Source organism: Falco naumanni, chromosome 2, assembly GCF_017639655.2.
Source record: "Falco naumanni isolate bFalNau1 chromosome 2, bFalNau1.pat, whole genome shotgun sequence".
In the NCBI taxonomy this organism is placed as follows: domain Eukaryota; kingdom Metazoa; phylum Chordata; class Aves; order Falconiformes; family Falconidae; genus Falco; species Falco naumanni.
Window position 1 is genome coordinate 63,266,685 of NC_054055.1, and position 16,787 is coordinate 63,283,471.

General features: G+C 43.5%; 1 protein-coding gene across 2 annotated transcripts in view; it reads left to right on the top strand.

Moving 5' to 3' along the window:
- Positions 1 to 2,496: 2,496 nt before the first annotated feature.
- The window catches only part of MYO16 (myosin XVI), a 405,668-nt gene continuing 391,377 nt past the window's right edge, over positions 2,497 to 16,787 (top strand). Inside the window, exon 1 of one of the 2 annotated variants that reach the window (XM_040584517.1) lies at positions 2,497 to 2,656. The gene's annotated coding sequence lies outside the window, so the exon portion shown is untranslated. The remainder of the gene's footprint in view (positions 2,657 to 16,787) is intronic. The other variant, XM_040584516.1, reaches the window with a different exon arrangement.

Genomic DNA, 16,787 nt, shown 5'->3' on the forward strand with positions numbered 1-16,787 from the left:
TGCAGTTCTGGGGCAGTCCTTATTGCTCTCCTGGCACTACAGCTGCTCTTTACTTCTTTCTCATCTACCCAGCCTTGACTCCCGGACGGCCTGTTCAAGCAAGTAAACTGCTATGAAAAAATGTTTCGCTTTTCTTTATTTTTTTTCTCCAACAGAGGAAGTATTAGGAGCAGGACTGCCACCTTTAGGACAACAGAGAGCTCCAAAACCAGCTTAGCTGCATTGTAAAAGTATACCCTCAGGGAAAGCAGCAACCCAATTTACCACTGGAGTCTCCTGTGGCATCTAAACCTTTCTGCGCTTTGTTTTCGTGAACCTAGGCACCAGCAAACGTGAAGATATGGGGGCTCTTTTCATACCGGTGCTCTTCTTTCTATTCTTCCAAGAATAAAAAATGAATTGTGTTCATTTCACAGTACGTAGTTCTGATTTTTTTTTTTTAACTTTTTCAGCTTTCTCACTTTTGAGAAAGTCTTTCAGCTTGCAGGCGTTTTCCCTATGCTTTGTCTCATGAGTCACTTGCAACACAATTAGCCTAGTAAATAAACTTTTCTATATCAGAGTTTGCCAGAATGGGGCTTACCTCAGTACTACTGGCAACAATTTCTATTTGACTTGAAACGGTTGCTTTTAAGTAATAGTCTAATGTGCCAGATAGTATACCATTAACATACTTCATGGTTTTGAAAAACAAAATGAACTGTAAGCAGACAGAGATCTTGTGTGTGCCTTAACTGAGGTACTTTACGCAGCTATTGCTTCATTTCTGTTTTAGATGACCGGCCTCTAGTCCCTCAGCCAGGGAAGATGACTTTAAAGTAAAAGCCTACATTAAGTGAGAAGTCAAAGGAAAGGCACCACAAAAAGCTTCTAGGAGATCCTTTCCACCCAAGGCATCAGCCTTTCTGGACTGAGTAGAAATCAATAGGAAATGACAGATCTTACACATGAAAGTTGTTTACAGAGCACAAGGAGGAAGTCACCTGGCTTTTGCATAACCACTGATTACTTGGAGTGCTTGGCCAACAAGCAAAGAGCCATTACAGGCCTTCCTCAGCCCCAGAGAGTTTCAATCCACATTCTAAGAAAGTGCTTTGGAGAGGCACTAAGGCATGCTGAGGCTTGGGGAAGAAGGAAATGAGGTGCTCCATCACTGTTAGGCCAGAGGGCAGCCAGCACTGTAAGTCAAGAAGACATCATCCAAGCAGGAGACTGACTGAGGGTCTAAATTCTGCTCCCTATAGTGTACATCATCAGGATAAAAAATATCCTGGGAGCACATTTCCTAACTGAGCACCCCAATCACAAAACTAAAGACTAGATTCTCCTGTCCTTCAGTACCTGTGGCTCCTTCGCCCCTGGCGTGTACTGGTTCAGCTCCCAGGCACAGGGAAGAGTATGCCTTGCTCCCTTCCCCCATTTAATCTGGTTGCAGGGGCACTAGATGTTCAGGCATTGGGTACAGGACTCCTGCATCTTCATGTCAAGCTAGTTGTGGTCAGATCCATGACTCGCATCTTGGGTTTCTCTAGAAAGCTGAAATGAATTTCAAAAAGTGGGCCACTTACATGTGTATCACAGCTGAGCTTTAAATGCAGGACAGCTGCTTATACCCCTTGCGACCAGCCCTGAGTCGGGGCAGGTGCCACCATCGGGCAAGCAGAGACCATTCAAGACTAAGTCAGGGGTAACGTAATACGTAGGTGTTTCTACTCTATAGTTAATCCCGGAAAACAGATGTGCTGATGTGCATCAATGGGTATATACTTTAGTTAAAAGTTAAGCAGGGTTTTCACCTGTGGGCAAAATATCTTAAGAGCCAGTCTCCCTGCTTGACAAGCCGAGAAGAGATTTCTCTGTCACGGGGACTTGTGGCTTTGCTGCCTTTGTGTTTTTGTAGGATTCCTGCCTACAGTGCCAGTGAACACTGCGCCGAAGCAGCAGGGTGCGAGCAAGCTTCTTGTTGTACCGGGACAGAAATAGCTGCATCTGAGCTGCCGTGTAGCTACGAACCTCGTAAGAAGTGTTGCTTTTGCCTCCATCTCACGGGGTGGTAATTATGACATTCCCAGCGTTTCCCTTTTGTCGGGCATTGTGTGCCAGCAGGGAATCAAGTGAGTCTTTGTTGTGCTGAACTACACCGAGACTACTCCAGTGCACGCAGCCTCGCCGGCCGCCTCCTCCGGGCAGCGTTACCCAGGGCGAGGGGCGGACAATGAAGTCCGAAAGGCACGGGAGAGCCGCAGCCGCTGGCGGCGTGCCCCGCGGGGCCGGGGGAGCCCCGAGCGCGGCGGGGGGCGGCGGGCAACGAGCGGGGCCCGGGGGGCGGCCGGGCGCACGGGGCCGCGGAGCCTCCTCGGGCCCGCCCGGCAGGTACGGGGGCGGGGCGGTGCAGGGGGAGGCGCCCCCCGGCACGGCCGGCAGCTGGGCACCGCACCGCGGGGAGGCGGCCGCGGGAGGAGGCGGGCAGGGCGGAGTGCCGGGGGGGCAGGCAGGGGCGGCGCGGCGGGGCTGGGCCGGGCCGGGCCGGGCGCACCGTGCCGCGAAGAAAGACCCCCGGAGAAAGTGGAAGTGCGGCGCGGCGCCGGGCCCCGCCGCCGCCCCCGCCCCGCGGCCGGCCGGCACGGCGGAGAGGCGGCTGCCCCGTCCCCCCGAGGTGAGTGCCGCCCGCGGGCCGGCTGCGCGGGGGGCTGCCCCGCCGCGCTCGGCGTCGGCAGCGTGCTGGTGAGGAGGCTCGTGTTGCGGAGGGGTTTCGTGGTTTCGGGGGTGTGTGTGTTAATTTTTTAAATTATTGTGTTTTTTGTTATTTTTTTTTCTCTTCTCTGTTTGTCCGTGCCCTGGTGAGGCGCTGCCCGGGCGGCAGCTGCCCGTGCTGCGGGTGGGGTGCAAACGGGGCAGGCAGGGAGGGAGGGAGATCCAGTGGGTCACTGAGGTGCTCGCCTCGGTCCGCTCTTATTGTGTGCGGAGGTGAGAAAACTAACCTAGGCTCTGCCAGATTTGCATTTTCCCTTAAAACAGCCTTTTCACGGGCACGCTATCGCCCTTCCCGAGCCCCCCGGTCGGGCGCAGAGGCTGATGCAAGCCTGCCACCCCACCGGTGTAAATCGGTGCTGACGAGCAACTGGAGGGGCATCTCTGATTGAACGTTTTCTTTCACCGGCGGCGTCAGTCGGTTCCATCCCGATGTCTAGGGGAAGCGTGCCTACGGAACGGATGCAAGAAGGGTGTCGCAGCCCGGCGCTGTGCCGTGCTGGCTACCAGCAGCCCTGCTCAGGTGGCCGCGGAGCCCGCGCCGGGCTGGGGGGCTCCCCGCGCCGTCCTTTCGCAACACTCCGTGGGGAGCTGGTCGGGTATGTGTGAGGCTGGGTGCCAGAAACCCTGGCTTGCGAGGGCTGGGGTTGCTGGCGTCGGGAGCCTGCTGGCCTTGCAATCTCTTTCTCCAGAAAGAATTACTTTTCCCTTCTTCCCTCCGGGAAGAAACCGAGTAGCATGCCAGGATAATCCCGTTTGTTTCAGGAGGAGGGGAGGCACATTAATTTAGGTGTTTGCCCGGTGAGTTTATGAACTTTCTGCGGGAAACTTTTAACTTGGAATTGTTGTTCCAACGGGAAGAGTGGGAACGTTGGCCCTGCACAAGAGAAGTGCCAGCCCTGGAGCAGCGCGGGGGTCTTCTGCCGTGGGTTGTTTCTGGGCACAGTCTCAGGCAGGTTGTGGCTCCTTGTCTCCTGTTCCCACACCTCTGTAAGAGAGCATTCTCCTGTCGAGCTGTGTGTTCTCCATGTATTCTGCTCATAGAGCCCTGGCTAGACTCACTATTTTAAGTAGGTTATACCCAAAACAAGGAAGCAGTGCTGAAGTAGTAGCTTTTTAGGTGGTGTGTTGCTTTGGGGGTGATTTTTAGGTGGTGTGTTGCTTTGGGGGTGATTTTGCAGGTGTAAAACCATTCCTGTTTGCTGAGACTAGAACGCATTTAGACTTCATTGTCAGCATTGGAGATGTGACCTGAGGGGCGGGGGGGGGGTAAGCATGTTATGTACATATATATATGTGTGTGTACAGTACGTTCAACATGAATGGACAAGTTCTCTTGACTGGACTATTGTTATGGAACAGCAGGGATGCCATTAAAAGTACCAGTAAAGACTGGGATTGGGCTGATTGGTAGAGCAGAGCTCTGAACCGTTGCAGTGATTTTATGTTGTAGCAGTATTCAGAAATCCCAGCTGTAAATCACATTATATAAAGAGAAAGCCAGCCCTTGGCCTCAAGGGGTGACACAGGTACAGCAGGCAATTTGTAAGAGGAAGGAACAGAGGGGAAGCCATTTGTCTAATGTTACATAGGTTAGGCCAGAACTGAAAGTTTCCAGACTGAAGCTGACTTTATATATTCTGTCTCTGTCATAATATGAACTGAATCTTTCCTGATTATTAATTTTGCAAGTACTAGTGAAAATGTTTGATGTATAGTATGCAGAATGTGTACTTAATGTGGAGAAAAGTAACTGTTGAAAATCTTCTAACTGGGAGGTCAAAATGCTTCCAACTGGAAGTGTGCAAAATTTTTTGAATAAATCTACCTACGGTATAATATATTCTGTAATTGTACAGTAGGAATTAAATGGACCTTGAGTTGCTCGGTATTTGTAGTGCTGGTTGAGGCAACTGACCATCATGAAACAGTGGTTTATTGCGCTGCTTTGGAATAGCTCTTACATTTTATGCTAGCATGAACTACTTTTAAGTATATCATTATTTCAAACCAGCATAATGAGGTGAAAGGCATTTAGTATGCAATCCTGTAAAACAACGTTTTAGTGCTAAATTCAGATTGAATTTACCTTGCTTGAAAGTATCTAAAATACCATGCTTATGTAGAGTATCATACCAAGAAAAATAGCCATCTAGGTTAAAGCTGTCTTAAAACATTTTTGTCATGAAATGACAGTCAGGATGGCAGTTTCAACCACATTTTTCCTCTTTTGAAGGGGAGTGGTTTCTTAGCTTAGACATGGAAACTGACAAAGTGATCATGAGGTAAGTGGCCGTAATAAACAGGATGCTTTAATGAGATGAATTACAGATTTGAACATAAACCTCTTGTCTCACCTGATTGTCCTAACCAACAGGTTATTTCAGAGTGACTTCTGTGTGTTTGTTTCACAAAAGGATGTGCTCAAATATGCAGTTTGAATATGTGTACATACACAGAATGTGCTCTTCTTCAATTGTGAGATACAACAAAAAAAATATTATTCCTATCTGAATAATGCTTTTATCCAGATTTTCATTAACATGATTTGTATTTTTTTTTTTGGTCCAATTCTAAAAAAGTGACAAAGTAGCCAATTTCTCACCTGCCTGAAAAAAAAACCACTCAAAAACCCAAAGAGGCAGTATGGTCCAAAGCTGCTTTGTACAGCCCGTCAGTACTCTATCTCAAATTAAGCCTGCATATTGAATTGTTATTGTCTTTTCTGATCGTAGCCCAGCAAACCTCACTTGCATACTCTGTGTTTTTGCCACTTCATCTTTTTTCTGCTACTGTTATTAAGATAATTGTAGCTAATGAACATAGGAAAACGTTGTAATCCTGTATAAAATCAGCAATAATTGGGGATGCAGCTGATGATGCCTGGGAATATCATGTTGTCACGTGTTGTCAGCAACAGCAGCTGCTGGAAATACTTGCCATTTTGTGGGCCAGATCCACTGGTTTAAGGCTCTGCCAAGTTCATGTGAAATACAGTTTGTTGCATCTTTCTAAAAAAGACAACAAATTTTTTTTTTGCTCAATAAGATGTAAGAACCTTCCTGGCAAGTAGCTAACTCTAACCTTTGCACTTAGGTTTGTTTATTTTCCCTAAGGTGTGTGTTTCATGTGGTGCCAAGCCTAGCTATTACTTTATTTAGCTTCTCAAAGACATGGCACAGCAGTCAAATAAGCATCAGTGTGTGTGTATTTATGTATGTGGCTATTTGCACAGCCTTTTTTGTGGACTAGTTGTTAATATACCGTGTTCTGATTGATGCCTGTAAGTGTTTATATTCCTGGACTGTCTTATTACGTATGCAAAGAGGAGGGTTGGATTAAGGATATTGGTTTTTGTTCCTTCTTTCTAGATGTTTCACTTTACCACTCTCCATAATTCTGGGAACTGTTATGCAAACATTACATCTGTTCGTTTAGATTTTTTTTTTCTTCTCTAAAATATCTGGGATCATGAAAGTAAGATGTGCAACCTGAAGTGTGGGACCAGGTTTCAAATCTTGATTATGATGATGCTAGGTGTTGGCTACTGGGTAATACAGCTGAGATCATAGGATCTTAGAATCACTTAGGTTGGAAAAGAGCTTTAAGATCATAAAGTCCAACCGTTAACCCAGACTGCCAAGTCCACACTAAACCATGTCACTAAGCACCACATCTATGTGTTTTTTAAACTCCTCCAGGGATGGTGATTCCACCACCTCCCTGCACAGCCTGTTCCAATGCTTGACCACCCTTTCAGTGAAGACATTGTTCCTAATACCCAACCTAAACCTCCCCTGGTGTAACTTGAGGCTGTTCCCTCTCATCATGTTGCTTGTTATCTGGGAGACTGACCCCCACCTCACTACAACCTCCTTTCAGGTAGTTGTAGAGAGCGGTAAGGTCCTCCCTAAATCTCCTCCTCTCCAGACTAAACAACCCCAGTTCCCTCAGCCTGCAGTCATCGTGGTTTTCCCCAAAATTACATCCTTGATTTGCAATACCACTTAGAGAAAGGCTTCTGTTTCAGCAAAACTTGCTCTTACTTGACAGAACACCCAACCTGGTTTTAGTCAGAACATCTCTGGTTATCTCCTGTATGAATGAATATTTGAATACAGAGGGTTGGGTGTATCCACTGGAAAAGAGTTGAGGTTATTGTAAGATGCAGTAGGAGAAAAGCAGTATTAAAAAAATAGTTTGTTGGGTTGTGCTGTAGGAAGAGTATGACTGAAGTTTTTGGTTTTTTTTGTGGATGTAGCAAATATATATGTTATTGCTGGGCTAGGTGCTGTGGTATTACACAAAAAGGGTCATTAAAGGGTAGACTAAAAGTAAGTTAAACAATCCCAACAATGAGGCTGTGCAGGTAAATGGCTTCAGGGTGGCTGAAATAACTGATTTTGGCATCATATGTAGAAAAGTAGCTGGTTATTTCCAGATGTGCTAAAAATAGCCTGTTCCTCTCTGGAATGAATGTGTGTTTGGGGTCAGGTATCAAATGTTAACTTCAGTGGCCTCAAAACGATGGAAGAGCACATGCATCCCCAGCAGTGCAAGGCTAACAACACCTGTGTTGACTCCAGAGATACAGCCACTATGGTAATGAAGATAATTTTTTCTGGTGCTTTTAGGCATAAGTGCTTTCATCTGATCTGGTGGCAGAAGGAGTAAGTTCTAGAGAGATATGCGTTTGTCCAAAATGCAATGTTTTCTTTTAACAGCTGAATGGTATTTGAAGTTACCCTGGGAGTCACTTAAAGCTTTTTTTTTTTTTTTTTCCCCTCCCTCAGTGAAAATGGCTAAGATGGCACAGCTGGGTTTGTCAAGTGAATAAGTCTGGCAACAAGGGGCTGCTGCTCAAAGATTTGTCTGAAGGTAACTGGACAATGTGATTTCAGTCCATAGTGAGATGCTGGCAGCTAGCTCTGTCCCAGAGGTGTGCATGTTAAGTATTCCTTGTAGGCATCTGAGGTACATTGCAACTGCTGCACAAGCATGTAACAGGACTGCTCCATGTAGTAAAATCCAGGTGACTGAGAGCTACTTATTGTGGTTCAGAAGGCATAATTAGTTTTTGTGATGGTTCGTGTCAAAGGGAGTGAAGTGCTCCATACAAATAGAAAGTCTTTTGTCACATGAAGCACTCTTCAGTGGACTTGAAATAACTGATGAAAAGCTTTTTTTTAAAAAAAAAGTTTTTTTCATTTTGATACCTAAAGATCTGTGCATCTGCTTTTCTGATATCATGGATGATTTTGAGATTAGAATAAGATACAAAATGTTTGGAAAGACTGTCTGCAGGATGCATGCAATGTCAATGTAGTTGTGTGGGGGGGGTTTGAAGCGGTTAAGTACCTCTTGGGTAAGCAGGCCATAAAGGAATTGTAACTGTTGATGTTTGTATTGTAGCAGTTTACTGTGGATCAATTCTCAATTGAGATGACTTTGTGTCAGGTGCTGTTTTATTAGGTGTAATAAAACAAAAGCATCTATCCAGCTGCATTTATCTTAGAGTCTGAGGAAAACCATGTAGGAGGAGGGAAGACCAGATAGTGTTGACAGTTTTATATTTTTACAGTATCAGCAGTTAAATCCAATCACAGAAGCATAATCTGAGCTAGTGCCCAGGCTCCCTATGTAATCAGAAAAGAGAGATGAATGACCTGGTGGCAGGTATCTACATCTATGGCCATGATTCTCTCTGCTATGCCTGTCTGCTTTGAGGTCAAAGTGGATCGGCATAGGAGTCCTTGCCTGTAGCTGCACAAGGCAAACGAGGGCTCCTTCCTGATGAGAGAGAGTACTGTGGGTGCTTCACATTTCCTGGCAGTGTCCGGAATGTCAGCTAGAAAGGGAAAGCTCGGGCAGTTTGTCAGATCTAGCTTGTAGATAAATGTGCAGTGTGTCCTAATTAGGAGTTTTATTTAAGGAACATCAGTGATTTAACACCCTGATCTAATTACTCGTAAGCTTCTTGCTAATTTTGTAATTAACACTGGAGCAAGACTTTTTATGGAATATACACCCTTACGGAAGTCAGAACCACTAACTTCCAGTGCTTATAGAGAGCTTTATTTCTATGACAATGTTCTGTAGACAACATCTGTAAGGTAATATTACTCTTTGTTCTATGTTTACATGAAGGCAAAGATAGATAATGTGCCAAGTGTTTACAAAAAACCTGTTGCAGTCAGTTGCCGCAACCCAAATGACTCTGGCTTTAGAACATGCATCTATAGGATCAGATTCTGCTCAGTTGTTACCTAGTGGAGAAGGCATGCTTGAATCAGTTTATACCACAGTTATCTTTGGCCTTCAGGGGGTGAGGAGGAGAACTCTGGGTGTAACCAGGGTGTACTGGCTGCATGCTCTTGCGGTTTATAAGCAGCCAAGGCAGCTTTGTATAAATATAGATGGTAAGGTGCAACTTGGAGCAGCCATAAGCCTGCTTGAAAATGTAACGTTGCCTTGGATAAAGCTGTTCTGGTAGCTTGTTTTCAGGTAATCTATGTGGTATGTTTCAGCTGGACAGAGAACCTGGCCCATCAAGCAGGTGGTCATGGAATTTTTGTTCTCAGAGAAGGTCTCCCAAGTGGTCTCTTAATTTTGATAGAGCAGGTTTGCTTTTTCCAAAGATTGATAAATTTGACTAAGCCTTAGTTCTGGAGGGCAGTTCATGCTTTGCAGAATTAAAACCTAATAATTCGCTGTCTTTAAATGCTAGTGTTTTAACGCTTTTGAAGGTGGGGAGCTTTGTAGCCAGACTAGAATAATATAATATAAAAAAGGTCTGTAGGGAGAGATCTGTTTATTAGTTTGATAGATCTAGCTGGGAAAGAAACAAACTAGCTGTTAGGCTCAGAGTACCTTATTGCCTTATTGGACTGATGAAGCAATTAAGCCTAAAAGCTTGTCACTTGTTATTATTGCGCAACAGTTGTAGTAAGCTTTTAAACTAATCTTTTGCTTGTTTGTCTTTGTAAAAGAAAATGGTTCACCTGTAGGCAGAGAGCTGCTGTGTGCATGGGGAGCACTGAGCATGGGCATGTGTGTTTAATGCAAAAATGGAGTGGCTTCAGCATGCAAGATCGTGCCCTGGGCTCACGATTCCTCAGTCCTGTCACATCTCTTCCTTTCCCAGCAGGACATGCTCGTCTACATCCCAGCGTGCCAACACAGCCATATAAAGGAAAGGCTACAAAAACACTGCAAGCTGCTCTGCTCTGCTTCCACTTCCTACCACAGATACTGTTTTTGATGTCAAGTGTCCCAGTACTTCCTTGACCCCTTTCACTGTTTTTCGCTGAATGTATTTTAGTGTCAAATAATTTGGCTCTCGATTTAGTCCCAGGTACAAGTCTCCTGATTGTTCACACTGCATATATGCTAATTAATTCAGTATCCCTAGCAGAGATAGAGAAGTAGTTCCTTCTGAAGAGGAGGGGGGTGGGGGGGTGGAAAAAGACATTGTTGGCTGGCTAATTTGCTTCAAGGTCTGCTCTGGACAAACAGTATGCGTACAGACCCTGCCAAGTTTGGCTTCCTCTGCCTGGGACATTTCTCTAGCACTCTCCCAGGAGGTCTTCTGCCCTTAACTGCCCCCTCATGCCTGTGATAGAAAGAGCTTGGAAGCACTCCTGAGTGTCAGATCTAGCTGGGTTTTAATATGAGCACTGCCAGTGGGGAGACCTTAGCCCTGATGGTGGCTGCACCTTACTATGCAGAGGAGTAAGTGGATGGTGACAGCTTCATTGGTTTTACTCCAATTCCATATCCAGTGAGATTTTGGTATTTAATCATCTTTTCTATGCTTACAGACATATTCTTTCTCCTCCTGTGAAAGGAAATGGAAATGTGGGCACGAACTACGCACAGGAGCTGCAGAGTACTCTATTAGACAGCCAGTGTCTTGAAACCAAAACCATTCATCAGGGTGGGGAATCTTATTTCAGTGAGTAAAGGCAGAGAAAGCCTAGCTGTTTCATGGTAACTTTCACCAACAGAGACTTTATAGCTTCACAATCTGAGCAATTTTTATTTGTATGGTTTGTCTGTTGGTGTAAATACTAGCCAGGCTTTTGGAATTTATGCTTGTGTTAATATGTCTTTGTTGCACCTATTGCCTTCCAGAATGCTAAGGAGCTTTTTTTTTTTTTTTTGTTTCCTCCAAAAATGTGAAATTTTATTCCTTGGTATAGGATTGGTAGCTTTTGCACTGGTGGTTGTTCTCCCCCTCCCCTGTCATACTCCCTCAACTTTTAGGTGAACACAGGGTGTTTGAGGGTGATCCTATATGTCCCTTACAAAGCATTAATAAAAGGTGCTGAATTGGGGTAACTGTGCAGTTGTTAGAGAAAGAGGAATCCTGACATGCAGACGGAGAGCCTACAGCAACTGTGCAGTGTTGTGCTGGCTGCGGCGGCCGCTGCTGCGGAAGAAGCCCATGGGCTGCAGTCATGCCTGTGTTTCTCTCCATGATGGAAGTCATATCTCAGTAGACCTGAATGCCTGATCAGTAACTAATCTAGTTACCAACAACGTGAGGTGGTTTTACTAAGTTCTTTATATAGTTTTCCGAGAATGGAAAATACCACTTTCAAACTTTGTCCTCGTTATTAGTTTTAGATACAGCTACTGCAAGTCGTGTCTGCTAGGAAAAGCAGCCAAATGTCCTCATTATTTGATGAGGATGTTGAAATGCAGTAGCATTTTCAAAGCCTTCGGGCTTTGGTGGCCTAGGTCCTGTACAGACATATAATGAATGACAGTCCTTGCTCCCAAAAATCTTTCTGTCTATCAGATGAGAGAAGAGCAAGGGGAAATTAGGTAGTGTCCACAGGGACAAATGAATTAGCAAATATAATTTAAGTCAGAGGAGTTTCATTAGGCAAGAATGCACTCCATTTCTGTTATTCTGCTGTATATAGTAAGCCATTATTAGACTAGCTAGATCTTAATATTTTAAGGACCATGTTTTAATACATAGGATTTTTAAAAAGTCAGTTCAGTACCGGTGAGTAGGATGGAATTTCTCAGCCCTCCAAGAGAAAGAGCCACAGAACATGCGTCCTGGGAGCAGAGGAGTGAGGGGTAATGTTGGTCTGCTTTTAAGGGACAAAGCTAATTATTCTGTTCAGGTTGTCTGCAGATCTGTCAAGTCATGCATGGCCATACCCTTTAAGGAAATAGTGACCTGCATGGCAGGTAAATTTGTCCTCCCTGGTTTATGATGCACAATGAGGGTGATGGGCTACAGTAGCGTGCTGTAGCTGTTTGCACCAGTTTGTCATGTCTAGAAATCAAGGAAATGTGCACACAGCCAAAGACGAGCACTGTGGACCTGTTTGTCACCTACCCTTTGCTCTTGATTCAATGCAGCGTCTTCAAATATGAGGATATTTGAGAGGCCAGTGTGAGGTGGTGGAGTGCTGTGGCTTTGAGAGGCTGGCTGTGCACATTCCAAAAGGGGTTTTTGTGCCGATAAAGAAGCTGGCATTTTGGAATGGCTAAGGGTGGACCTGGGTGTCTTTCTATATCCATGCCTGAATGTTAGCAGATCTTCTCAAAAAGGAAGGACAGCAGTGTTGCGGCTGCTGTTGCAGCACGTTTGCTGAACTCACAGTTGTGGAGGAAGCAGTTTCTTTTTTTTTTTCTTTTTTATCCTGCTTGTGGGCTGGGTCCACGTATGTGAATTCCTTCTCAATTCAAACACACACATGGTTCTCACATGAAGCTTAGAAGTGGCAAACCTAGTTCACAGAAGAGACACAGTTTTGGATATAAAACTTGAAGTTGTACCCAAAGCCCCATGTTGATGGGGCTAGAAAATATTTCTGTAGTTCTGCTGCTTTTGTACATCTTCCTTGTATGGTTTTTGCATTTTTGGCTGTATTCATTGTTGGTAAGACATTGGCGATTCATGGATAACACTTGTAAGAGTAAGTAAGTGATGACTAGTATTACGTCTCATTTTATTATGATGACTACTTTCACAAAACCCTCACAATCAGAGAGAAAAAAGATGAGGGAATTGTAACAGGGAGTGGATCAAGCATAATACAGAATGCCCTTTTGCTTTGGTGTTTAAGAGCAGAACGTGAGTGGGAGTTCTGCTAACCCAGGAACAAGTGAGACTGAACAACTTGCAATACTTTATGTATAATAACAGACTTCAAAATGCTTTCAAACCCCTTAATTTGTTCTTGCTAGTTTAAAAAAAAAAAGCTACAGATTTGCTGCAGATCATTTCATACTGGCACTTGTTAAATTTCAGCCAGCGTCTGACAGCTGAAAACTACAAGTGCTGTTTCCAGCTCACAGCTGGTGCTGCCACTGGCTACTGGTGACCTTTCCTCTTCTCTTCCACAGACACAATGGTTCAGGAGTGAGATAAGATGTATTAAAGAAAAACAGAAAGAAAACCAATCCCAGCCCATGTCACCCATTCTTCATTTTGCGACTCCACTGGCTGGTTTTGTGAAAATGTGGGGAGTGACGGATTGTGGTTCTTCTGTTTCAAAATGTATTTAAATTTCTTTTCAAAACTGTACTTTTAAAGTGCTATCGTGACTACTGAAAATGACGACATGAATGAAGAATAAAGTGCCTATCAAGACATCAAAAATACATAATTGTAACTGAGATAAGTGGTTAAACTTATTCCACGTTAAATGTTATTTCTAGTTTTATTTTTATTCTTATCCCAGTAATTAACCTGGGATCAAAGATTTCCTTAGATGAGTATGTTATGACCTGTCTTTCTCCTTCCTCCCACCCCCTTAAATGGTGTGGCTTCTTCCTGCAAGGTCTTGATGATAAGTCATCTAAAGTCAATTTGTTAGTGTCCTAAACTGTGCTGAGCAGACTATAGCTGTTCTCATTAGCTTTCTTATTACTGAAGTGTCAGCACAAAGCTCTTGAGGACCCGTTTGTAACATGAGTATGTCTTGATTTGTTTAATAAACATTTTTATCCAATTGTGGAGATAGTGTTTAACTGTGCTCTGGCTTTCAAATCCTTTGTGAATTAGTCTTAAGTGACCAAAATCAATTGAAAATGTCTAAAGACTTTTGTGTGATTGATGGACACGGTCCTGTTTACAGAGTGACTAGTTTTGAAAGGGTTCAAGGTTTGCTTAAACAGCAGGCTACAGGGTTATTTACTTCTAAGGAAAAAAATTCTGGTAGCTGTTCTCTATCAGCACATGTCTGCTTGTGAAGCGTACTCTTTTTTATTATTATTATTATTTTATTTTTTATTTGTGGAGTTAAAGCTACTGTCATAGCAGTGCAGAGCACCTTATGTGATGCAATATTAATACTATATCATTCTCTGATGCAACTTCGGTAGCTGATTTTTTTTCTGGATTTTGTTTCAAAAGGGTTCACATGCTGACAGCTTATACTGAGATACTACTGCTTGGAATGGTCGTGCTGGAAGATGCTGGAAACTGCTTTGATATTTTGTTTATTTTATTTTTTTTTAGTGTGTGTGTAGTCATGGGCATTGAAATTTGCTAGATATTTCTCGTAATTCTCAAAGAATCAGGACTTAAGCACACTAATTTCCTTGGACTAGGTATTCTTGGGGAAAAGGAACATAATTCAAGGAATGAGAATCCCTAAAAAGGACTGGCAGTCTTTGTTCAAAATACTACTTCTTTATCTGCTTTTTGTCCCTACAAAGGGGAATTAGGTTCTGTTGTTGAAAGTAAGTTTCAAGGAGTTAATAAAAAATCAGTTTAAGGGGGTGAAAAATTGGATTAATATCCTGATGTTATCTAAGGAATTGTTTGAGCATGTAATAATCAAAGATTGCCTTAAATACTTTTGTCAAGGTAGCACTGGTAGTTTCACTGTGAATTGTGTATGTCCTGGGAAGATGAGAGGCCTGTGTATTGATACATTCACTGAAACATGCTTAGTTAATGCACTGAGGCTCCATCAAAGATATGTTCAGACTATATTTTACTTTAAAATAGAAATATTTATAGTATTGATATGACTAATGTACTCTAGGATGCAGTTTGTAGTCTTCTCTCAATTATACATTATGGCATGGGAAGAGAGCAGGTGAAAAATATGTGTATGTGACTTTTGTTGTTTTGTTTAAATCATAACATAGACCAACGGCAGTTTGAGCCAGAAAATGAGAGCATAAGCAGTCTCTGTACCTGTGACATGACAAATGGGACCATCATTTCAATCTTCCAGAGCATGCTAATAACACAGCTCAGTCAATGATGGAGTGCTCATACACCATGACAAAAGTTAAAATATTTATTGGTTTTGGATACAGCTTCCCCCAGTGCTGCCCAGCCTATTGCCAGTTGGTAATTGTGACAATGTGGTTATGTGTTTATCATCCTCAAACACTGAGAGGCCACAAAAGCCTGCATATAATTCTCAAATGTAGCAATATATATTTTAATGTGTGTATCTGTGTGTATAAATATATGTGTATGTATGTTTCTGCTTGGTATTTCCCAAGAAGCTGGAAGGCATCCTGTTACACAAATAAGCTTTCTGCTTAATTTTAGGGAGCAGGTGGTTCTTAACCCTTTGCAAGAGTACCTTCTGCTGTTGAACTTTCTAAAGTCTGCGTTTTCTGGCAAACTCACATTCTTTAGGTAAAAGTACTTGTTAATGCAGTCTAGAAGGTGAAGTGACCACTTTGCATAAACGTTATTAGCTTTTATCCAAAGCTGCAGCATAAAGTTAAACAAGTTGCTTTAAAAAACTAAAAAGAAAAAAATCCTGTGCATGTACTTTAGCAATTTGTCATTGCTTTTCAGGCTTATTAACTCATTAAGTAGCATTTAATGAGGATAACCACAAAGTAATTAATTTATACAGTATGTTTATTGCTTCCCTAATGAATTTATGTATTAAATTTAGAGTTCCTCGATGACTATGTTAATCTATTTTTATACTTTGTGTACATTTTGTTCTCTAAATAAATAAAAACGTTTCTTCAAGGTCTTTATTCCAGTCTATGGATTGCCTGTAAGAACACCACCTGGTTTAACCATGGTGCAGAGTTGTCTTAGAATGGACCTCGCCAACATCAAAGCTTGTGAGGCTCTTTTTCTTGTTTGAAGTGTTTGGAAAGGGAAAAGCTGTCCTCAATTACACTGGAACTCAGTTTGTTTTTCCTAGTAAATTGTAGCTGTTTGACATTAAGTTCTTGCTCTGGCAGACTGAGGAATTGGATACTCTGGTATAGTATATAGAAACAACCTATTTGTTGGTAAATAATTGTATTGCGTGTAAGTATCTAGGTGATGGGGCTGCAGACATCACCTCTATGGGAAGAAACATGGGGCTGCCCCATGCTGAACGCAGCCAGTTCCAGCTGACTCCTGTGGACCTGCTGCACCCACAGCCGAGCCCCTCAGCCAAGCTGGTAGCGCCTCTATGAAGATGTATTTAAGAAAGGGCAATAACGCTGCACAACAGAGTGAGGGGGGGAAAAAAAGTGTGAGAAACAACCCTGCCAACACCCAGGTTGGAGGAGGGGGAGAAGGAGGAGTGTAATGCCAAAGCAGACATTTCCCTGCAGCCTGTGGGAGGGATGATGGTGAAGCAGGTGTTTCCCTGCAGCCCATGTAGAACCATGCCAGGGCAGATACCCACACTGCAGCTGTGGAGGACCAGACGCCATGTTGGAGCAGGTGGACACGGGCTCAAGGAACTGCAGCCAGTGGATGGCCCACGCAGAGGCAGGTTTATCCTGAAGGACTTCAGCCTGTTAGAAGGACACGTGTTGGCACAGTTTGTGAAGGACCCACACCGGAGCAGGCAAAAAAATTAGGAGGAAGGAGCCACACAGAGGTATTGCTGTGGACCAGCCACAATAACAGAAGAGTCGTAACGAAGGGGTTAAATGGAGACTGGGAAGAAGGGATAGAGGGAGGTGTTTTAGTTTTTTTGTCTTTGTTTCTCACCATTCTACTCTAATGGACAAAGAATTAAATTAATTTTCCCCAAGTCAAATCTATTTTGCCCATGTTGGCAATTGGTAAGTGATGTCCC